The sequence below is a fragment of the Lissotriton helveticus genome, chromosome 6, assembly GCF_964261635.1.
Source record: "Lissotriton helveticus chromosome 6, aLisHel1.1, whole genome shotgun sequence".
Taxonomy (NCBI): Eukaryota; Metazoa; Chordata; class Amphibia; order Caudata; family Salamandridae; genus Lissotriton; species Lissotriton helveticus.
Genome location: NC_136067.1, coordinates 1,480,137,956 through 1,480,163,822, shown reverse-complemented (window position 1 = coordinate 1,480,163,822; position 25,867 = coordinate 1,480,137,956). Strand labels below are relative to the sequence as shown.

The window sequence follows — 25,867 nt, the reverse complement described above, 5'->3', positions numbered from 1 at the left end:
GAATCCTATGCCTCCCCAGGGGAGGCATAAGGAGGCTCAGCAAGGAGAAATACTTCTATTGCACCTAAGGTTTTCACCTGTCTATGTGTGCTGCGTTCTGCAGCACACATAGAAAGAGGAAAATACCTGTTGTGATTGTTTTTGTGCAGGAAGGTGTCTCTTCCTGCACAACATAAATCATCTCTGCAACGCAGGCACCCTTCATGGTGCAAGGCATCCATTTTTGTGCCAGCTCAGGAACACATTACATTGTTGTAAATAAGACACATCCCTTTGTTCTGTAAGTAGCGCGGCACAGCCAAATGGCTTGCTGCACCACACAACGTTACTTCCTTGTAGATATGGCCTTTGGTATTTAATCCCAAATTAATCATATATTAAAAAAATCTTTGCACAAATATAGACTTGTGGAGAATAAGATGTGCTTTAATTACCTGAGGAGGAGTTGCTATCCTGTGAATGAAGTTTAGGGAAGTGAATAGAAGTAAAAGTCACACACAGCTTAGATTTACAATTTTTCATGCAACACAGTGCACCAACCAAGTTTGATGGACTGTGTTGTGCAAAGAGAGAAAGCAGTCCCGACCCTTAACTACAAAGATTGGCCTGCTGCTGATGGCATCTCTTGTGCTGCAGTCAGAAAAGTACATATTCAAGTGCAAATACAGATGTGTTCCTCTCCTTAACTCTGCGATGGTGGCCAAGCTGCAGTGTATCTGGTCCACTAGTGGTAGGGAAACCCACTTGATACTATTGCTGGCTACTTCCATGACCTCACTTACCTACTCTGTAATTATTTTTTGGGACCTGATTCACCACACAACTCATCGCACGAAGTAATTTTCACTGCAGCTTCTACTTCAATTTGTTACAAATCCATCATTCCAAGAAATATTTAAAAACTTGTTTGTATACTAGATTTTGTCCATGAATCTGGATTTCAGTTCTGTACTTTGTGTCCAGCACAGATTCCAGCAGTCACAACCTGGCAAAATCTGTACAGTGAAAATACCACATATTGATAGTTCTGGATCTCATAAGGCAAGAATTCCTCTGGTATTACAATGATATCCTTTAAAAGATGTGTAACCTGGAATGAAGAAGGTAATACCACATGAGGTAAATACCACACACAATTGGTATTTATCGGTTATGGTGTTACCTCCAAAAATAGTAGAGCACACAGAACAAGATCTTTTGTACCATTTCTTTGATAGTTGTGATTTGGTATCATGCAGAATGGCAAATCCTTACACAAACTAAGATGCTGGCACAATGTATAAAGACAATATAACTCGTTATTATTAAAAAAAAAAAAAAAGAAAGAAAGAAAGAAAAAGTGATATTACTTTCTGTTGCGAACAAATGTATTCTCATGCGGTAACACGAGGTTTCTTCTTGACAGGACTCAGAAGCATGCAGCCTAGCTGTCAAGACTGAGTGGCTGGGAATTAGGAGAATGCGAATATATTGCCAGTAGGTGAGTGACTTACTTCTTCCTGAATCTCACGCTGCTTGCTGCTTTGTCTTAATGCGACTGCATTTATCAAACCCTGAAATATATCACATTCATGAAATATACACTTTTACAGTTTAGGACAAATACTCGTAAAAGTACAAATCCAACATTGAATTTGACTTTCATATTAGAGCTCTTCTATTCAACCCTTCTTTCAAAACATAAATTAGTCTCCTTTCTTTGTATTATAAAAGACACATTTGGAGTAGAGCTCTAGGATAGGATTCAGCACTTATGTGTCAAATTTCCGGGGACTTTTCTCATTAGCGATGTTCCCTTTTTGTAGTCCAAGTTAAAGGCTGAAGATGAAAAATTGCACCACGCTATTGTTTCGCTCTGCATTTTGCATGTCAAGATTGGATATGTTGCTTCCCTTGTCTTGGAAGAACATTTTTTTTTAAATTACTTTCTGCCCATGTAAATTAAGTTTAATTATTCATTTTATTTCCAAGTGGATCAAACTCTGGTTGGCGGAGCTAATTCCTGATCTGTGAAAATGTGTAGCTTTGTGGTGAAATGAATGCAATGAAAAGTGTTTATCAATATGTTTTACAGTTTTCCTTAAGTGCATTTTTGTGGTAATATGAGATCCTTCGTAAGTTCAATAAAACTTTTAAGTATTTCCTTTTACAATAGAATAATTGAAAAGCGGGATCTTACCAGCCATCAATTTCCAGCTATACTGCACAAATACATGCACAATTGTGACCTCAGATACCATGTCCACAGATGTAAAGGAATTTATAAAAACGTTCTTACCTAATGCATTTGCTCGATGTCCAAAGCAGATTTTGACCAGTTCCATACAATTCCAAAAATTCTGGAAAAAAACAGGAAGGGAATTTATTTTGGCTATCGAGCATCCATCTACAGAAATATATCATTCAATTGCAAAATTGTATAGCGATTGGTACATGTTCCTGATTCAACCTCTATATCAGCGCTCTTATAACATATTTGTTCCGAGCCCCTTTCTCTGAACCAAGGGCCACATTAGTATGGCGGGCGGCCAGTGGGAAATGGGACCGCCCGCCAAGGGTGCAGCGGTCCCGCACATCTCATTAGGATGCACCCGCCACACTGGCAGGCGCATACCGCATTTTTAACATTGCAGCGGGTGGTGCTTTCAGCAACGCCCGCCGTGATGCCAAAAATGCATGTTGTGCTTTTCAATGCACAACGTGACAGGCACCGCGCGGTGCCTGCCACGTTGTACAATTAAATGCATGGGGTACCTACCCATGTGCCCCCCCACCCCCAGAGTACCTGGGAGCCTGCAACGAGTGCCTCGCAAGAAATCCCCCTGCATGCCGTTCCATGGTGGCAAAGGCATGTTACCGCCCACATCTTAATATGGCTGCCGGATCCCTGTTCCGCCCGGTCGACTTGTCGACCGGGCGGAAAAGCGGCGGACGGTCATTCTGTCCACAGCGGACCCCCCCATCATTTGTAATATGGCGGGGGGTCTTTACAGCAAGGATGGCGGGGTCGGGGCCATCCTAATGGGGCCCCAAATGTTTTGAAGTTGGCTCCCCCTTCAAAACTTCATGGCAAGGAACTGGGCAGGCCAGGGGTGATCAGAGAGTGCGGGGCTTAAGAGAAAATTCCAGTAGTATTTTTCTGCAACCCATAATTCACACTAATAAGAGAGTTATAAAAGACCCAATGCATCAATCAATTGACTGAAAAAACTCTGGTGCCGGTGCACAGATATATGCTAATATGTGAAGCAGTTTCTCCCCTCTGCCTTTGCTAAAAACAAAATCTCTCCCCAACCCGTCCCCTGAGCAATGTGTCTGTGGCCCAAACAAAAGCTGTCTCCTTTGCTTCTGTTCGTATGTTCCCTTTGCTACAAAGCCTTCACCATGCGATACCTTTATCAAACAGTCTTTATAAAGCAGTTAAGTACCATACAGGCAGTTTTTAGGTACTTTACAACATAGGACGATCTATACAGGTAAAGTACTATTTTTGTTTTAAATGACATAAGCACTCATTTACCTGATTATATGTAAATGTAAACAAAATAGGTATTAGGTTTTTGGGATAGGTAGGGGTAGTAAGAAATTGGAAGGTGTTTTTTCGGCTTCAGGGTTAGGTAAGGGTAAAGGGTAGTAAGGGGTTTTAGAGTTTAGGGGCAAGTTATAGTAAGAGGTTTTTGGAGTTTAGGGATGTGTAGGGATAAATGTGAGTACAAGTTCTTTATAGTTCAGGCTTAAGGAAGTAGTAAGGGTTTTTTAGGATTTAGTGATAAGAGACATTTTAAGGCATGGGCAAAGTGACCAATCACCCATGCGCCCCCACCTTCCAAGGAGCTCACTGGGAAAGTTACTGGGACCTGCCCTCCTGGGAACCTCCCTCCCTCTCTCTGACTACTTCTGTATCTGACCCTGTCTCTCTCTACCTATCCTTACCCACCACTCAGTTTTTCTATCTAGTCTTCATCAAGGTAACCTCTCTGTTGCTCTCTGATCTCTCCCTCAGCCTTACCAAGCGTACTCATCTTTACCCCTCTCTCTATTAAATACATCCCCCTAATTTACTCTTTTCTCCTTCTGTCTATATTGCCTTTCTTTCTACCTCTCATGGACCCCCCCCCAAGAATAAACCACTCCCTTGTTAAGAGCAATTTCAAGGAGACAAGGGTGCCCTGCTGGATACAGGCACCTCAGTGCTGAGTGACCTGGGCATTTATTATGATTCTCATTTGATTCTAGATGATGAAAAGTGTGATATGCTTAACACAGTGAGTAATATGAACTGTATGTAAAAGCTTTGTCACCAAATAGCTTGTGGGGAAAAGTGTGCATTCTGGGAGATGTAAAATAATCACATGCTTTGGCACTTTAATTTACTGTGTGCCCCTGTTTCTGAAAGGTTAAGGAATAAATCAACATTGTTTGGAATTATGAGTTCTTGAATTAGCTGAAAATGGGAAATAAATTTAAAGTTGGTCCACACAGGATCCCAAAATCTGCCTAGCCGGAGTCCCCAAAAATCCTTAAGATGTCCCTGTTATGATAGATATAGGTAAAAGTTTCATTGGGATCCGTCAAGGGGGGGCTGAAAAAACGTGGTGTCCGAAAACACATTTTTCCCATGGGAATTTTAGATACCGCTACAGCTCAAATCACTGAATGGATGTACAGCAAATTTGGCAGAAAGCTAATTCGTGGTCCAGAAAGAGTGCTTTTTGTGATTTGTTGTAAAACCGTTCAGGAGTTTTTGGGCAATTAATACTCAAAAACTTTGCATATTTCACACCGTCGAGGCTCCACAGAACTGAGAACTCTCAAGCTGAAATTTGATTGGCTGCCACCACATCTACCAGGAAGTGGTGGCAGACATCCTAAGACTTAGGACTCAGTTCCAAGTCCTAAAAAAAGTAACAAAAAGACATAAGGGTACAGGGTAGGGATACTTTGACCCCATTGGTTTGGTGGTGGGTTTCCAGACACTGCCAGGGGCAAAAAAACTATTTTTTAGAATGCTTTCTGTAAATTCAGGTGGATCCATGAATCTGTGTCCACATTTAGTTTTTAAAGCGCAGGCCTCAAGGCTCCTTTAAAAAACAAGCACTGGCGTTGCCAATAGGTCTCGCAGTAGGAAAGTTTGAGCTATTGGTTTTCTGAATGACATTTTATTTTTTTGTTTTGTGATTTACAATGCCCATACTTTTAACTATTTCGCATTAGGAAAGTTTGAGCGATTGGTATTGTAAATGACACTTTTTTTATTTATGTGTTGGTTTTGAAAATAGCAAAATTAATAGCTTTGTCAGTTACAATGTCAAAATTTTTAACTTTCGCAAATGTGACACCTGTAGCATTTGTAATGCAATGTGTGTTGTATTTACGTGACTTAGATGTATTGATATTACAAATAACAATGGCTTTTAATTTTGTAAATAATTAATACTTAAATAAAAGTTATTGTAATTTATAATGGCAATAGCTTAAACGTTTGTAAATAAATTTTGTGAAGATTATGTTCAGTGTATTTTATTGTGACGAAAATCCAAGAACATTGCATTTGCACCTACACACACATATGTGTTGTAGCACTGAGTGGTGTGAGGGTGAGTGAGGGGGTGTGAGGGTGAGTGTGTGAGGGTGAGGGTGTGAGGCTGAGTGAGGGTGAGAGGGTTGTGAGGGGGGGTGAGGATGAGGGGGGGTGAGGGTGAGTGAGGGTGTGAGGGTGAGGGTGGGTGAGGGTGTGACAATGGGTGAGGGTGAGGGTTTGTGAGGGTGAGAGGATGAGAGGGTGTGTGATGAATAAAAAAAAATACATTTGTATGCGCTTGCACAATGGCAATACAAAAATGCTCAATGCATAATGGCACGTTTGCATAAAGCAGAAAGTAAAGTCAGACATCAGCGAAGTAGCCATCTTTAAAGACAAAAGTATAGCCTTCTGATAAACGTAGTAACAACCAAAACACTTCTGTTCGCAAATATTAAAAATGCTGTGCAGTTAAAAAAGGAATAGAATCAAACATTATGAAATGTAAAATAAATATACATACTTAAAAATATGAAGACACTCGCTATTGAAGTTTTTCAATATAAGTTTAAGCCTGGGTCGTACTTACTCGAGCTTACATGTCGGCACAACCACAGTGCACACGGCCCTTCAACCTGATTGTTGCCCTGGTAACGGACGCCGCTGAAACGCTGCTGAAGGAGCGGTGGTGGTGGAATAGGCAGAATCCTGGTGAGGAATCCCAGGGGCAGACGGAGGATGGAGAAGGACAGCGGGTGGGGATAGATCCGGGGCAAGGGGTTAAGGGGTGGCATATGTGTGAAGGGAGGCGGGACGAGAGCGAGATACGCCTGATCTCGGTAAGCTCTGTTTAAGCCGCAATATATCGAGCTCCCGCTCAATGCGCATGCGCATTGAGATAGGTCGCTCGACCTAAAAAGAACAAAAAGTAGTGCTTAAAAAAGGAGCAGTATAATGAGACAAGTGAGGCATCCATGCTGCAAGAAGTACAAACACAAGAAGAGAGTCCTAACAATTGACCTCGTTTGATCAGGTTGACCAGATAGGATTATAACCAATTGAGAACACTACCACAATATATACATTGGAATACCCAACGAACCATTCAATACCCCAATATGGACAGTACCAAAGGCATCAGACAAACCATAGATGGTCAACAGAAATGAAGTGCCCGAGTCAAACACTCTCAGGGCCTTGTCTATGATCTGGAGTATATAGGATGACAAGGGCGGTGACTGATCAAAGTAGGAAATGTGAGGATGCATGTGTGTGGGACAGAAATGGGAGATTAGGTGAAGATCAATGCACGGAGGGGAGGGAAGGGGAATGCACGGAGAGAAGGGGAGGGAAGGGGAATGCACGGAGAGGAGGGGGGGAGGGGAATGCACGGAGAGAGGGGGGAGGGTAATGCACGGAGAGGAGGGGGGGGAATGCACGGAGAGAGGAGGGGAGGGGAATGTACGGAGAGAAGGGGGTGAGGGGAATGCACGGAGAGAAGGGGAATGCACGGAGAGAAGGGGAGGGCGGGAGGGGGAATGCACGGAGAGAAGGGGAGGGCGGGCGGGGGAATGCACGGAGAGAAGGGGAGGGCGGGCGGGGGAATGCATGGAGAGAATGGGAGGGCGGGCGGGGGAATGCACGGAGAGTAGGGGAGGGTGGGCTTTGTATGCACGGCAAGAAGGGGAGGACGGGTGTTGTATGCACAGCAAGAAGGGGAGGACAAATGTTGTATGCACAGCGAGAAGGGGAGGACGGGCAGTGTATGCCCGGCGAGAAGGGGAGGACGGGCGGTGTATGCATGGCGAAAAGTATGCAATACAAGAAGGGGAAGGCAGGCAGGTATGCACGGCGGGAAGGGGAGGGCAGGGGGGTGTGTACGGGTATGCAACGTGAGAAAGGTAGGGCTGTTACCGGAATTTGGCAAAAGAGTAGGGACTTGGGTTGACACGCGGGAAAAAAAGATTAAACATTTTTAACAACCATATAGTTAGTAAAATAAAAAATTTATAGGCGCATGCGTGAAAAGTAACCCACTGATTATCCCGCAAGTTGCCGCCTTTAAGCATGAACGTCGTTCACCTGTTGGGCTACGAGCTTGAAGTAACATCGCCTCTTCACCTGGCAAAACACTGAAACCCACGAAAATAAACATGACTGCTTAGCACTGCATTTGCGTACCTTCCTCTCCCTTCAATCTACTGCACAGGGGCCACGCGCTGTCGATGAGGATCGCGCGTGGCTCCTCTGCTATCGCCTGTCATGCTCACCTGTTGCCAAGCAACAGTGAGCATGGCCTCTCGAGCAGTGGTGTCGTAATCCATGGAATGACGTAATGTACGATCAGAGTACACACACAAACGTATATCTGAAGTTTTATAGAAAGAGTGATAAGTGACCGCAAGAGAGTAATTTGTGACAGGGAGCGAGTAGTCGCCCATACGGAAAGGCTGGCGAGAGACAGGGAAAACACGGTCACTGACGGAGAGTAGCTAGTTCCTGCGAGAGAAAGGGTGCTTCCAGAGAAACGACGGGCTGTCAATAGGAGGGAGGGGTCAGATGCCGAAAGGCAGCGGGGACTTGATGAAAGAAACCTGTGTGCCTGCGGCCGTCAAAGACTGAAAAGCTGGTAATGCAAAAAAAAAAAACAAGACGGAGGGCATTGCTGTGGGGAGGGGGTGGAGGAGAAATGCACACGGCGGGCAGGGGAGGGGGCGGAGCGGGGAGAGCGGCATGTGGGTGTGAAGAAGCCGGGGCCTTTGAAGTGAAGCTAAGCTTCACTTCAAAAGGTGTCGGAGGAATGCGGCTGAGGGAACAGACGGCGATTGCGGCTGAGGGAACTGATGTGCACGCGCTTTTAAGCTCAATGCACATGCGCATTGAGCTTAAAAGTCACGGGCACTGCAAGGAATCGCCACGATTCCTTGCTTGTTAGTTAAAGAGTGGTTAAGCCGCAATAGTCTCGCAAGCTCGATGCGCATGCGCATCGACAGGCGAGACCTAAAAACAGGTAGGTCCAGCACCTGGGGGCTTCTGATAGGTTTTTATTTTAGAGAAGGGGTGTGTGGCCCATCTCCCTGAGTCTCTGAGAGGTTCCAAGGACCCATTCCCCCAGGGCTGTGGCATAAATGAAGGGAGGGAGGCATGCAATCCCCATCCCAGAGCCTAACTTGGCCACGGAGACACCATTAAACAGGGCTGAAATGCATAATAAAAAGTAAAGGTGTGTGTGATCTCCCTTGCCAAGTCTAACTAGGACCAGGGGCCCGACCCTCCTGGGCCAAGTAAATAAAGGAAGGGAGATGGTTGCATGCCCTCCCGAGCCTAACTTGGCCCTGTGGGCCTCATCCCTCTGTGGCTGAAATACATAATAAATGGGGATGGCCCCCTCCCGCACGTCCATACCAGAAATTAAAAGACAGGTGGGCCACATGACCATGCTCCCTGAAACTTTAAAGGCCCCAGGGACAACATACCTGGTTCGGCTCAGTTATTTCATTCACTCACCTGGTCCCAGCTGCGGAGACAACACTGGTGCCAATGCTGGACCACCTATCCCTCTCTGAGCCACACAAGATCAAGGGACCAAACTCATTATATCACGCACAGCCCTGTGGGTATTTGGGGGTTGGGATCTTGCGGTATTGGATCTGGTCCAGATCTTGGACCAGAACCTCTGGTTTTGCAATGACGCAATGCACTGGAAATAACAAGAGGAGGCAGTTACCATCAGTACACCAACAGGTCTCTACATACAATGACCATACATTACCGTAAGTGGCATACACTTACAAGTTTCATTGGCAGCATGGCATGAGAGCAGAATGACCAAAATCAGAGATTGGAGCGTGTCACTCCTGGGGATAAACTCGGATCACAGATTGTAGTTACTTGCCATCCCAAGGATAAACTAGGAGCACAGGATGGAGTTACTTGCACTTCCAAGGATAAATTCTGAACACAGTTTGGAGTTACTTGCACTTCCAAGGATAAATTCTGAACATGGGATAAACTTGCAACACAGGTTGGAGGTTCATGCTTATATCAAAGACTCTGAAGTGCTTTGTCTTGGCACTACTGTTCATCAGAGAAACACAAAGCTAAAGGCTTTAATCCTTTTGCCATCACAGTTTTAGCACCAAGGTTTCAGGAAGGGTCCAGTGCATAAACACACAAGAAGCTCTAGAGTAATGCACAGAAAGGGCATGGGGGGAAAGTATATAGTCTTTGAAGACATAGATAATCGGTTATGTTTCCTACTGTGGCAGGATTTCTGTGCACTAACCTGTTATTAAGTACTGAGCCTACTTCTTCCACTTGATTGAAGTTCAAAGAAGATCTACAGACTTTGACTCAGGCAGTCAAGGGGGTCCAGAGTAGCTGGGCAGTAGGGAGAGAGGAGGAAGACCTCAAGGGAGCTAGAGCCACGAGAACCTCTGGTTCACTTAAGCTTGAAGAAGACTGAAGCACTTCTCAGTTCTGGCTGGATTCTTCAAGTGAGTGGGAAGGGTGAAACATTTCTGTGGAGAGGGAGGCCAAGCAATGACTCGGGGTTGAGTGTGGTTTATATACCTTCTTGAAGATTCAACAGATGTAGCTAGATCACGTGGGGTACATGGCCATTTGGAAGGTTCTCAAAACTTTCAAGAAAAAACATTTTAGTATTCTCGCTTTGACATTACAGAATGGGCAGGTGCAACTTGCTGATCAGAACCAATTGACAGGAAAATTATGTATCGCTCAAACGTGCATAGTGGAAAACAACACCAAGGCCCCAGTAACAGCGGCAGCAAGGCTTGCCATTGGCTCACAGGATTCCGGGGGACGCTTGAAAGGATTCAGTGGAAAACCACACCAAGGCCATAGCAACAGAATTCTATTGTTTCACAGGTTCTGGGGGGCGCTTGCATTTATTCAAGCATAAGGAAATTATGGAACATCATTCATGGTATCATAGAATGCCATAAAGCTCCACAGGAGTAATACAACATGATGCCTGCACGCTAGACCACTACGCAGGGGGCGCAGGAGGGGTTCATGACAAGTTACTGGGTCCCAGGGAGCCCACTCCCAGGACGCGGTAGTTACCCTATCTGCACTGATGCAGGCACGGAAATATATTTTTACTCCTGCCTTATAAATCTCCAGCTCGGCGGGAGCAAACATGCTTTCCCTGCAGGAATGCTGGCTAGGAGCAGACATTTTTTCTCTTTCCCTGATCACACTTCTGTAGGCAGGGAAACAGTACAGATAAGGCTTCCTCCCAGAGTGAGCTTGCAAAAAACAGCTTCTCCCTCCAAGCGGAACAATGCCGGCTCCCGCAACATGCAGGGAGCTGGCTGGGGCCACAGGGGCAATGGGCCTCTTCCCACAGCCCCAAACATGTGGTTTGTGGGTGATCCAGATGGGCATCAGGACAACCACCTCTGACTCCAGGGGGTGAGTTCCCGGGGCTCAAGAAGCTCTGACTATGAGAGAGTATTGTGTCATTGGATAATACAGATTTTTACAGATGGTTTATTGTTTATAATGTTTTATGATATTTGTCTTAAAGAACTGTGATCAGTTTGCATAACCATTTTTCAAGTTAAAAATTATATATGTATCAATTTGATCAAATATAGAAAAAAGAATCAAGTAGTCCTACTGTTCTGATGTGTTGGAGTATTATGGGTTATGAGTGATATGAATGAAATGATGGAATAATAATTTGATATTTTATATGTATATTTCATATTGTGGAGTCTATTAACAAATATATAATTTTTGAAACTTATTATGTCATGATACATATATTATTGAGAATTAAGATGATAGTTGCCTAAGGAATTACTGTATTATCAGGGAGGGGGATCACATGGCTCCCACCCCTTTTTAGTTAAAAAAAGGGATGACCAAAACAAAATGAACACATGCATTTTCCGTAGACTTTTTTAGGAAGCACTACCGCAAAATCTGTTTCCAGAATTTACACCAAATTTGGCTGTAAGCTAGATCTTGGTCCAGAGAACTTGCTTCTTGTGATTTGTTGTAAATCCATTCAGCCATTTTTTAGATATTAGGGCTGAAAAATATCTGTATATCTGGATGGTTAGGCTTAAGGGACTACCGTGGGAGTACCGGAAAGTAATTTCAAATAATAGAGCCTTCTGATTGGTCCAGGGGGCTCTTTTATCTTTAGGCCATCTTGCTCCTGCCGGACCAAGGCTCCCACAGATTAAGGCTTTGATTAGTCCATTGTCCTTGGTCTAATTAAAATATATAAATATATAACGGGACAGGGTGGGTATACCTTGCTCCTCTAGGCCCTGTGAGGGGGGCCGTAGAGATGTGTTTTTTTTATGAGACCCAATTTCGTGGGGCTCCAGTGGGACTCCTTTGGGAACAGCAGTTTAAAAAAATGTCTGCCTGTGTTTTCTATAATATATATTCAAGTGTGAGGGGGTATATGCCCCTCCTCCCCAAGCCACAAATGGGCTCCAGGGACCCCAACCCCTGGACCACATTAATCAAAAATGGGAAGGGATGCGCAACCCTCCTCCCCAAACCACTGATGAGTCCTAGGGTTGTCTTCTTCTAGGGCAAAATCTGCAAAATGGGACATTGCGTGGAGCCCCCCTCCCTGAGCCACAGTTGGGGCCGGGACTCCATCGACTGGGGGCAAATTAATCAAACTAGGGACGGGGTGTGCTCCTCCCTGAACCTCTTTTGGGCCCTGGGCAACCTAACCTCCAGTGCCAAAATTGTTTTCAAAGGGGTGAGTGGCTGCGCACACCCTCCCCATATTGGTATCTGCCCTGAGGAACCCATCCCTCTGGCACAATACAGACATGTTTTTTATTGAAACTCTGTGAAACATTTTTATAATAATCAATAATAATGAACATTGCATGGTATCAATTATTAAAATATACATTTTATAAAAAATATTGGTAATTTTTTCAGAATAAGATCTGCTTTATATATATATATATATATATTGATATGCTCATCCCTTGATAAGCCAATAAGCTCCCTTTTTATAATGATACAGCACTGGTAATGGTGGTCGAGGCTGTCGCACTACCAATCTTTTTAGAGTTATGATGTGATTTAGTTAGAATTGATTTTGGCAGTCCGAATTATTTTCAATATGGTGATGGTGCCCCTCAAGGTAACAGTGACATCCCAGTACCACAGATGTCGACTTTAACTGAAATCCCAAGGAGATCAGTTATAATAAGCTAACTAGACAGCTGTTGTACCTCAGCACTCTGATATTAGTTTTACATGGAAGCAAGTGCTTCTATGGGAGACAATTCCCTGTCCTGACCTTCTTACAGAGTCACAAACTTTAGTGATCAAAGTACACAATTCAATATTCAACTGTAAATAGAGAACATCCAAAACATGAAATGTCTTTGCTGTTCTAATGTCGTATTTTACACAATTATTGTCTTTACAATGCCATATTGTTGATACATGTCACAAAGCTTGTTGTTAGGGGTTCTTCTGTACATACATCCAGAGAAAAACACAACAGGCAGCCTTATCATTTCACATGTTCTGCACCTCGTTTTGGAGTTCAACTGAGGAGTGGATTTCAATATGTGTGATGCTTTTTCCATTTCATGAGCATATGAAGAAGTTTTTTTCTGTGCACTTGGACAAACTCAAGGAAATAGAGAGAAAGCAGATCACTGAGCAGCTCATTCCAAACGCCCTTGCAACCCAGGGTAATTCACCTGGTAAACCTGCCTTCTCTGACTTACCAACACCGGGGGCACTGTTAACTCCAGGGGTGTGGAGTTACTGTGTCGGACCATTGGGCTTCCCTAAGAAACGAAGTACTACGGGAGAATTGCTACTGCTGCCCCCTAATTCTCCATTTTGTCCCAGAGTTTCATCAAAATATTTCTGTGGCTTTTGAGTGCCAAAGCACCTGTGTGAAAGACACTGGCTTTATGGTGTTCCAGCAGATCTCCTAAATCTGATCAAGTCAGTAACTCATGTTATTGGCATCAACAGAATTACATAGACACTTGTAATTTATTATTAAGGCCTATAATATTTTAAAAGGAAGACCTGATGAAAAATGTTAATTTCCGTTCTTAGGTGTGGACGAGGTCATGCATGGCCGTCAATTCACCAAAATGCTAGGAGTAATGGAATCGACATCACACACCGTTTGACCTTAAGGGCATCTCAGGTAGTGACATCATATGACCTTTGACTTTGAATCATCCAGGAAGTTATGGCACCTGATCTTAACCCGGATAAAATTGCAATAATTGTTATTGCTGAAGTTTCATAATAACTGCATGATTAACATAACAACACAAGACAGAGACATTTCTATTTTAGATATCACCTATATTATGGTGCTGACATGGTATGTTCTCTTTTTATTACATAAAAAAGTATGTGTTCCTTCTAAGAGAACATAATCCCACAACACACAGAACAGCGCACAGAACACAACTTACTTATATAACAAACTTTCTTGATCTAATAGTTCCCCCTAGATTATACCGCAACAAGAAATGTATTGATTAATCTTAATAAGGGGATATTTTTTTTCTCCAAAAACTGATATAGACCATATATTCATAAGGAACTGTGTTACATTATTACTTATTGTTAACATATGTTACTTTATGATAATTTGCAAGGCACTCATGCAAAGAACAAAGGTTAACTTTTTATTCACACATCATGTTTCTTGTCGTCACAGTAATGAAATAAGGCAACAACTTGTTTAAACATACAGTTTTTTAGTTAATTATTGATTTAATCAGAAGAGTGCACATTACACTGCTACAATTATGTATTGTGCAATGCCTTAAATGTAGTGGAAGCTTCAGAAAGTAAATACTGCTCATCCAGTTTATATTCTGGTATTGCAGTTCCAGCTGGTGATGTTTGAAGGTGGTAGAAGGCGGTGGACTATAATACTTGCTCTGAATTGAGCGAGCAAGCAAAGCGAGTGCCCCCGACCTCCACTACAGTGGGCTTGCAGGGTTCTCTCCTTGAGAAAATTTTGAAAAAAATAGTCATATAGAGCATTTTCTATTCACAGTTTTCACTTAATTCTGCTCAAAAGCCATGGGCTGCAAAAGGCCACTAATTTTACCTCGGCACCCAAGAGCTTTATCTGCGGCATCCTTCAAATCTCATTCCTTAGCCCCACACTTTTCAACACCTACATGACCTCTCCGGCCAACATCATCAGAACCCATGGACTGAACATCAAATCCTGCGCAGACTACACCCCGCTCATCCCTGCACTATCAAAAGGCCCTTCTATCAAAAGGGTCAGCTTTCATAGATGCATGACGAGCGTCGCCAACTGAATGAGAAACAACTGCCTGAAACTCAACACTAACAACACAGTGGTGCTGATCTTTGGGAACAACACATCCCCATGGAACGACTCATGCTGGCCCTCCAAACTAGGATCCTCCCCCACACCGACAGATTATGCCTGCAACGGTGCACAGACATAATATCGAGTCAGGAATATAGCAGTGCCAGAATATCGAGTTGGAAATATCGAAGTGGCAGAATATCGAGTTCAAGAATATTGGTGACCAGAATATCGACTTGAAGGTAAGAAATATTTTGTTCTGTAATAGCAAAGTCAGTAATATTGTTTGTCAAAATGTCATTATTACTAATATCGATATTTATATTAGTGCTCTGTATTTTAGTATGTATGTTAAAAGTATGTGATCTAATGTTTTTTGTATAAGTATAGCTGTTTTTTTATGCATGTGTGAAATTTTTAGAAGGGTTTTATTTATGGCAATTAAATTTTGCGTATTTTAGTTCTGTAGCGGGTTGTGGGTTTATAGGGGAATAAGGTAGGAAGTGATTTATTAATAATGAAGTAATTAATCATTGTCATTTATTAGTATTTGTAATATTTTTTTTATTAATTAATTATTAATTGGTAATTATTTTTTATTAATTATTTAATTGAAAATTATGTACATTGTGTTTTTGTTTAGGAGCGGGTTGTTGGTTTATAGGAGAATAGGGTGTGAAATAATTTTATTATTATAAAGTAATTAATAATTTTAATGTATTTGTATTTATAATAAATATTGTATTAATGAATTATTAATTGATGGTTATTTTTTATTAATTAATTTATTGAAAATTATGGACTTTTTTTAAGCAGCGAGTTGTGGGTTTATAGGGGAATATGGTGGGATGTAATTTAATTATAATAAAGTAATTATTACTTTTAATTTACTAGTATTCGTAATTAATTTTGTATTAATTAATTATTATTTGTTTATCAAATTTAATTAATTAATTGATAATTATGTAAATAGGTTTTATTTTAGGAATGGATTGTGGGTTTATAGGGGAGTAGAGTGGTAAGTAATTTAAACATAATAAAGTAATAATAATTTTTATTGATTAGTATTATAATTTAATTTTTATTAATTAAATACTAATTGGTTATTACATTTTATTAATTGATAAATTAATCCATTATATAAATTGTGTTATGTTTTATTTTGGAATGAGTTGTGGGTGTGTAGGGGAACAGGGTTGGAAGTAATTTATTTTTTAATAAAGTAATTAATAATGTGTATTTATTCGTATTTATTTATACTTAATTATTAATTGCTTGTTAATAATAATGAATTAATTGTTACATATGTTAATTGTGTCACTTATGTAGAAGTCTTTTATGCATTTATAGGGGAATAGTGTGTGAAGTAATTTTTTTTTAAATCATTAATAATTTTTTTGTTAAAATTAATGTATACTAAATAAAGTTATTTGTTTGTAAAACATTTTTTAAACTTCTATAAAATAAGGTTTTTAGTTAATTTTGTAGCACTTGTTAACATTAAAATATTTTTCGATGTTTTGTAAATTATTATATTTTTCCATGTTTTTTATTTTTGTGTTATTAACAAATTTTGTATTGTAGTTGGTATTTTGTTTCTTTTTATTTTAATATTTTAGAAATATTAATTGTAACCCTCTGCTATCCAACAGTTTCCCTACTGTTGCACTCTCTGCCGTGGTAATAGTAATTTTTACCCCTCTGCTATCCAACACTTTCCCTACTGTTGCACTCTCTGGAGTAGGTATAGTAATTTTTACACCTACGCTATCCAAAACTTTCTCCACTGTTGCACTCTCTGGAGTGGGAATAGTAATCTTTTCCCCTCTGCTATCCAACACTTTCCCTACTGTTGCAGTAATTGCAGTGGGAATAGTACATTTGTACACTACTGTTGCACTCACTGGAGTGCAAAATGTAAGTTTTAAAATGTATAAATATTTGAGAATTTTAGAATTTTATTTTAAAATAGAATGTTCTTATTATTATATTTTATGTTCTCAGTGTATGTATGTATATATATATATATATATATATATATATATATATATATATATATATATATATATATATATATATATAATATTTAAATATTATGTAGTTAATTTTATATTATAAGTGTTTGTTATACATTTAAAAAACGATATTTTGGACTTCGATATTTTTTACATCTATATATTTTTTTTATATTTTTATCAATTACATGTTAAATATAGGATGTCAATATTTTGACTGTCGATATTTTTACATCGATATTTAAGACATCTATATTTTTGTCATTGATATTAAGTCAGTAATTCGCCTGTAACATTAGCATCATCCTTGACAGCAAACACTCCAGAGCCACTCATCGCATGCGCCAGAAAATTTTCAAGTAGCTTCCGGAAACATCAGATTTACCGTCACTCAAGCCCTAGTCACCAACCGGCTGGACTATGGCAATGCATTCTACGTCTGAATGCCCAATTACCTACTGAAGAGACAACAGCCCATTGTAGCAGCCAAACTCATCCTCGACCTCCCCAAAAGGACCCACATCACTCCCCTCCTCAAGAAGCTTCACTGGCTCCCCATCCAAAAGAGATGCCTATTCAAGATGCTTATGCATGCCTACAAAGCCCTCCACGATCAAGCACCAGCATACATCAACTGATGCATAAACTTCCACCAACCATCTAGTAAGCTCCTGTCGGCCTCCCTCTCCCTTGCTGACACGCATCTGCCAAAGCAACAATGGAAAACGCTCCTTCTCCTACCTGGCTGGCAAGTTCTGGAACCACCTTCCCCTTCACCTCCTGACCTCATCCTCTCTCTTGGAGTTTAGGAAGGGACTAAAGACCTGACTCCATCTGAGGGAAAAGTTAACACCACATTGACTAATTTGGAAGAATCTTTTTTCAGCATACACATAATAAGTAAAGTCCTTGACAAGCCTTGTGGGATTTGGCAGGGATGACCATTTGTTGTGGAATGATAAAAGCAGAAGAAATCTACAAACAGGATTTTTTTCTAGGTATGATACTTTCCTCAGAAACTGAGAAGTATTATGGTGAATAATGGAAAGTTGCAGCAAGCCTCAGATTTGCTGACTGTAAGAAGTGTTGAAGCCATCAAATGCTTTGGTGAATTTGCTAATTTTTACTGTTAATCAATGTTCAGCCTTTGTTTGCCCATCACTAATTTACATAGATAGGATGAACAATTTATTGGGGTACCAGAAGACATATATGCAAGCACATAAGACACAAAACCAGGTATTTAACACAACCACTCTCACATGAAACAAAATAGGCAGGAATGTTTCTGCTAGGGGGAATGCATCAAATAAAACTAGTTGAGCCTAATTCTCTCAGATTCGATTGAGAAGCTGCACCCCGTGACTTTTTCTAAAAACGTGGGGTTTCGTATCTTTTGGCATGTTTCCCCTGTCTTTCTGCTTCCTGACCTCCTGGTTTTGACTCTGTTTTTGCTGGTTTAGTGTTTCTGAACACTTTCTCACTGCTGTTCAATGTTAAAGTACAAGTGCTCCTACTATTAATGATGTTGTGGATTGGTGTTTCCATGATTGGCCTGTTTGATTTACTGGTAAGTCCCTAGTAAAGTGCACTGAAAGTGCCAGGGCCTGTAAATCAAATGCTAGCAGGGGCCTGCAGCACTGATTGTGCCATCCAGAGAAGTAGCCCGTTAAAGGAATCCCAGACCTGCCGCTGCAGTGTCTTCGCGTAGTTGTGACTACCACATCGACTTGACAAATGCACCCACTTGCCAAGCCCTAACCATCCCTTTTATGACATGTAAGTCACCCCTAAGGTAGGCCCAAAGTACCCCTATGAGCAGGTTGCTATGTTTGTGAAAAGTAGGACATGCACTGGTGTGTGGGACATGTCCTGATAGTGTACTACAGTATATTTCATTATTCACTATTGAAAGGCTATCTGTCCCATAGGATAGATTGGGGGATACTTTGTAACATCTTACGAGTATAACTTGCCTTGGGGGCAAGATGGGAAAATTGAGTTTTACATGCCTGAACTCAGAATGTAAAAATGCATCTTTTAGTAAAGATGATTTTTATATTGTGTGTTTGAAAATACCACTTTTAGAGTGTAGGTATTTTCTACCTTGACCCTCCTGTGTCTCTCTGCTGGGTTGTGTAGATTGACTGTATTGCTTTGGAGTGACAAGGGGATGTGCATTCACTGTAGATAGTCATTGGGGGGGTCAAGGTGTGTCCTGCCTTTCCTGGATGAGTCAGGGCAGGGCTGAATAGACCAGGGCTGCATTTAGAGTAGTGGGAGGAGCTCTCCTTGCACCTGAATAGTCCTGGTCTGCCTTAGACAATGCTGGCTCCACCTCCTGCCAGGAAGCTGGGCAAGAGAGGACAGAACTGGTTTGGCCTAAGCACTGAGGCTCTTTGCCACAAAAGAACAAAGGAGATGTGGTATAGATATTGGGGCCATGCTCCCAGAACTTCAGAACTCTTTTGGACTCAGAAACTTGCCAAGAAGAAGAGCTGAGAAGCTGTGAGGAGGAACTACCGCTTTGCTGTGTTGGACTGCAGTAGCTGCTTCTGTCTTTCTGCAACTTCTTTGTTTGAGTTTCTCCAAGTGCTTGAAGTAGAGCTTGCATCCTGTTCAAGAAGTCTCAGGAACAGCAAAGACTTTGCCTTCCTCTATATACCGCCTCTGGGAGCTTGTGTCTCAGTTGCCACAGAGGGAAACCACAACCTGATGCCATCACCAAGAGCGCTGGTGGTTCCGTGACCTGAAGGAACCACAGAGGGCACCGCTGCACTTCGCTCCGCAACCCTGGTCTTTTTGGGGGTTTAGGACTCTAGGCACCTTACCACTGTTAATCAGTACTGACATGCCTTTTCTCTCTCCTCTAAACAGGGTATGATTGGTTTACACCTGTTTGGCATTTTTGATTTACTTGTCAGTCCCTTGTAAAGTGGTATACCGTATACCAAGGACCTGTAAATTAAATACTACTGGTGGGACTGTAGCACTGCTTGTGCCACCACAGAAGTAGCCTTTCAAACCTGTCTCGGACCTGCTACTGCAGGGCCTGTGTGCTCAGTTTACTGCTACTTTGACTTGGCATTTAAAACTACTTGCAAAGGCGGGAGCGTTTCCCTGACACTCCCTGTTCTTGAATCTTGTCCTGATGACAACAAAACTATGGGGAAGTACCTCTCCACTCAGCGCTGTTGTGATTTTTATTTTTTCATCACTCCTGGGTAGGACGGGCTGCCTATCCCAACAATCTACCTTAGTACCGGGGCACATGCATGTAATGGGATATTTGATGGCAAATAGGTGACTGTTTTCGAAAGATATGGTGTTACTTTGAAAAGCTCCTAGGTGTTACATGCACGGCCAGAGATGTCTGAAATTGTTATTCTCTGTATTTAAGGTGACAATTTAATCTATATTTCATGCCAAGTACTTACTGATGTATATCATTTTGATTCCTGCATTGTCCAGGACAACAAGTATTATCTCAGCATTTGCATAGTATACAAAGTTTTTATGATTCATGTCATTTTGGTCTGGTTTTATGTGCAATATGACATATATATTTGTATATCATTTTGTGTGGACTCTTTTTTGTGGTGTATTTATTGTGTTTCTGTATGTGTTGTGAAAACGATTTATACATTGCCACTGACGATAAGCCGGACTGCTCCGCACCAAGCTACCAGAGGGTGGGCACGCGTTATCTTTGGTGTGTAACTAACTTGTCCTCACCAGAGTGTTGGGTACCGCCTGGCTTAGGTGCCTACCCTAACCAACCAGAAGTCCAATTTCTAAAAGTGTGCAATATGTATGAGGAAACATGAACAGACTATGAGCCATTGAACTTTGTATCCGCCCTTTTGGGGGAATGGGGAACACCTAAGAACTAATGTCCAAATTAAATTAACAGCAGACATCTTGTAATAGCACAAAGCACTATTAACAGGTTTTCGGAAAGAAAGAGTCACAACTATAGTCAATGAAGTTGGTTTCCACTATTTAAATCGGGTTTAGGAAGGGAAACATCTTTCTTTTCGTTTTTGTCCATAAACACAAAAGCAAGGTATTATTATATACACCTTTATCATAACACAGAGAACATGTACAAGCACATACAATATCAGGATATTGATATACATAGCTACCGTTTTAGAATAAACTTGAGTACGTGTTACATGGTTGAATGAAGGAATGAAAAACATGAGACTTCAAATAGGAACAGCGCTATTGCTGTTTAAACTGCATTCATTTACCATTCGCATCAGTTGAATGTCATTGACAACCTCAAGACGGCATATTTTGCATAGCGCACGCACCCCTTCTGGAATGCCTGATCCCACATACATTGATCTACCTTGTATTTCTTGCTTTTATTGCACGTGCCTAGCAGGTTTCACCAAGGCTGTTCTACTAGCACGTTGTGTCTCGCGCTCGATGTTCCCAATAAAGGCAAACTATGAAACAGCAAACAACGTTGGACATTTTTTTTTACTGTTCCTATTGTGAGAATCTGAGTGTAAGAATGAATCTGTGGGTTTTAAATCGATTCACAAGACGCTAGTGCGGTTTCTCCTAATCTTTAGACTTCTGAGGACTCCCACTTAAACACTACTGGAACTCAGGGACCACCACTGAATCATTACTAGAATCCTGGGACCCCCACTGAGTCAATACTGAAAGCCCGGGGCCTCTCCTAAGCATTTTCAAACATTTGAACTGCAAACAAATAGATTTAAAAAAAAAAATACAAAAACAAGCATTTACCAAACAAATAAAGGAATATCTTTTTAATTCACAAACAAGTATACAAGAAAAAAATCACAATTTAAATTTTAATGGGAAAGTCTAAATTCAATTAAGGCCACTAATCTTCCATAGTATATCTTTTTTGATGCACTTGCACTGTTCCCTCTAATCAATCTGATGATACTAACTCAAATGTTATCCTCTTATTTCTGCTTCTTTATTTACATACACTTTATTAATCTGTCAATATCATTTAATTTTCTAAGCAGTCGTTACCCCCTGAGTAGGATTCGCTGACCTCCAGGACTTCCCGGACCACTGGTTAAAAATGACTGCGCTTGTGTATACATTTGACTATCATACTTAACCCCTATTTATATGTGCATTTATACAAAGCTGCCAAACAGGACTCGCATCAAGTCTTCCATAGGAGATAGCTGTGTGTTTCAGCAACATGTGAATGTTGTCTGCATCCCATTTTTTGCACAAAATGAGTATACAAAGTGATGCCTTCTGCTGAGGCATAAAGACTTGGATAAACACATGAAGCAAAAAAAAACTGAAAAAACTGAAATTCCATTTGTGTCTGGATAACTTCATATATGTTTGATCCATTTAGTGTTACTAGAAATTATATTCTTATATACCATCTTCTCTTAGTGTTCGTGAATTTGTGACTAACAATCCTCTATGTCTGTCACTCTACTACTGGTGCCACAGGGTAGAGGCAAAGGGGTCTTTTAGGAGTGCTGATGGATGGTCGCCACCAGGCCAGTGGTGGCAGCCGCCGGGCTGGCGGCGGGCATATGCCCGCGATCGCAACCCGGAAAACCGCCGGTCCCATTAGCATGGCGGTGATGACAGCGGCGGTGAGAAAATCCGCCCACCATTTTTCCGCCGGTAGCTGTGCGTACGCCTGCCTGGCGGGCAGAACTGGACTGCTACAATGGGGCCATGGCAGGGCCAGGCTCCGCCGGCATGATGATGATGCCGTTGGTAGCCAGCCTTCCTGTGGCGGTTGAACCACCAAGGAAAGGCATGTTGAGAATGTCTCCGGGGGCCCATTGCGGGCCCCCAATGTGGGGGGGGGTGGGTGCACTGGGGGGTACCATGTCCCTGTACCAGGTGGCAGGCACTGTGCAGTGCCTGCCACGCAGTGCAGGGATATACATGACATGCTCCTTTTCACCATCGCGGTGGTTCTGCTGGCAGCAGCAACCGCCACAATGTTAATGCCCAAGATCGTACCACTGTGGTCGGATTTTGACTGCAGAGCATACTAATCGGACTGGCGGTTATGCCGCGTCCTTGCGGGCGGACTTTTCCCACTACCATGGTGGTCAGGGTGATTTTCCGACCACCTTCCTAATAGACCCCGAAGTGTGCCTGGGCTGAATGTGGTTTTTACTGTACTGTACCTATGTTTGTTATCAGTGTCCCTGGATCAATCAAGGTCTCCTCGTTATCACACAACAATTTCTTTGCATAAATCTTTCAAAACTTAGATATACCACAATACACACCTAAAACAAAAGGTAAACATCAGATAATTATCATCCTTAACATAACTTATTGCATACAGCTTTTATAATGTCAAGACAAAAATATCATCCTCTAAAACTTCCCTTAATGAATGGAAAATGTAATGGTCACTCACAGGCAAACACCAATAAATCAACAGACACAAACATGGTTTCTTCAGTTTCACCGATGGCCTTTTACGTTCCGCACAAAATGGCTTGCCGTTAAGGAATGCTTTGCAATGTAATTGTTGCTTGAATATGAATTTACCTTGAAAAATAAAGGACAAGAGGCATTGGCAAAATAGGAACAGTTGGTTTAATTAAACGCTGAGGATGGGAGAACAGTGACAGAGCCGTGGTCTGAAGACTGTTTCAAAGTATATTGGTTTTGGCCGTCCTTATATACATTTCACGGAGTGTCATAAAACATTTTGATCATTCCTTTAGAAAAAGAAATCTAGGCCTAGTCACAGAGTCATAAATGTGATCACCTGGTATGGAGCACATGTATGCGTGTGCACAGCGCAGGCCAATGGGTATGTGTCCAGATGTTTGGGATGGAGAGCGCATGATCACTGCATGTAGTGTGCATACTGTGATCTGATTGGCAGAGTGCTACAAACTTCATGTGGCATCTAACTTTATGGTGGTTAAGGAACTCGCACCCTTCCGGTCAAATGTTCTTATTAGGGCCAGTCTCCTTGGACCACTGTTATGTTGCTGCCTATCTGTGGAATCGATCAAGGTTTTTATGTTTTGCAAATTTTTTCTACAGTCTACATGTCACCCCACATGTGGTCTGTCTATCAGTTGCTTCAGGCCTAGGTCGCATGGCCTGCCTGAACATGAATTTCTGACTCAGAGTTGATGAAGAGGTCATATTGGATGGATTAAAAAACAGTGATGCAGGTTTGTTGTTTCGCATACATATATCTCCGCGCCTAGCCCCGTGTTTTTATGCCCCTCCTCTGGTGTAATAGGAGAAAGCACCTGAACATACAGGAGTTATTCCGTTAGTGTGCCCCTTTTTAACATGGTGCAAATGTGAGTGGCACGTATTCCCAGTTCATGCTCCACTGACTTGTGCATTCGCTTGACGTGTATTCTGTGCCCAATAGTCTCCGCTTCAGGCCTACTTCCCAATGGGCACAAGTTTCAACCAACTAAAATGGCGACCACAGTCCACCGGTGTTCACCCCACCGCGTCTACACAATTGGCCACTATCATCCAATAGCGCCGCTGGGCACTTTTGTGTCTGGGGGTGAAGGTATGTAGACAGCCACCAGTTCTAACCTCCACCGTCACTCAGAGCTCTGTAGATGTAGCGGGCCCCTGCAGCCGCAGGCCCCAGTCGCCAAGCACTTCCATATCTGCATAGATTAGGCCGCAATGAATCGGTCGTCCCACAGCACGACCCTCCGTATCTGCGTCAGCCAGTGCGCTCCAGTCCTGAAAGCAGTTGCACCACAGGATGTTTTGTCCCCGCCGCTCAGGGGGGGGGGTGGTCAGTGCAAGTTGCTGTGCAGTCTTGTGATGGTGACTGCCACCCCAGGGCACCACCTCGCCAAGCCCCAGCACCAATGCCCAAAATGGCTCTGCGGCTTTCTGTGTCCCGCTCCTCCACAGCTCTCTGGCGAGCCGCCGAATCTCGAGGGCGCCCCTTAACATCACGTACCGGCAGGGATCGTCATGGGGGCGGCCGCCATCCATGGCTACCCACTCCGCCTTCCACCAGTACCTCGAGTGTCCCAGGCACAGTAGGCCCCAGCAGCCGGGGCTCAATTTTCGGGTCAGCCCGGCTCTCGCTCGGATTCGGCAACCACGGCTCAGCCGCCGCACAGCTCAATCACCAGAAACTTTGGCATGCGAAGGGCTATTCACACAACTACAGCCACACCGCAGGTACCGGTATCCCCTCAACCCAGGGGGCCTATTTTTGTACCGCTAGGGCCCCTCCGTGTGCCAGATTATGTAAGGATTATCTCCCGGCCGGCGGAGCCCGCTTACAAAGCGGCCATTCCGCGGCTCGGCTAGCCATGCCCCCCCTGTTTTGCGTACATATATCATTGTGTAATTTGACGTCATATTTTCCAATATTAACACAATAACAAGAGTGGTAACAGTTTATAGGTGCCAAATAACATATTATCACATACTATGCAAGACAACAAGTAAGACCAGTTTTAATCCATTACAACTGATCCCAGTCAGATTTTCAGGTTGTTCACATTAGGTACATTTTACAAAAAATAAACGGAAATCATTAAGTCAATGGTTATTGTAAAAATTCTGGCATTGGTTAGCCTGTTGTGGACCACTAAAGGGCACACCTTGGACAAGTGAAATGGTCCTTTGCATGATATATCATATATAGATTAAGGGGCCTTCCTTTCTTCAAAATTATACACAGCAACTAATACTGAGGCAGTTCATATCTGTCACCCAAGGTATATTATATGTGTTGCACAAAAGATCCTCATTATCCTCGTTTCTCTTTCAAACATACTTTTATAGTCTAAATGAAGCTATCAGCAAATTCCAGCTGTCATTTGAAATTTATGTTGATGACTCCCAAATCATGCTCTTTCCTAAAAAACAGACAGAGGCAACAGAATGGAGATTACCATGTGCCTCTCTCATGTGGAAATGGATGAACGAAAGCAACCAATGTGTTAGTGTTTCAAGAACAATATTATTACCACTTAAAGAGGT

General features: G+C 42.3%; 1 protein-coding gene across 1 annotated transcript in view; it reads left to right on the top strand.

Annotated features, from left to right (window-relative positions):
• CHRM3 (cholinergic receptor muscarinic 3) overlaps nucleotides 1-25,867 on the top strand; it is a 2,680,897-nt gene that overhangs the window by 373,427 nt on the left and 2,281,603 nt on the right. Inside the window, exon 2 of the mRNA XM_078649289.1 lies at nucleotides 1,406-1,480. The gene's annotated coding sequence lies outside the window, so the exon portion shown is untranslated. The remainder of the gene's footprint in view (nucleotides 1-1,405; nucleotides 1,481-25,867) is intronic.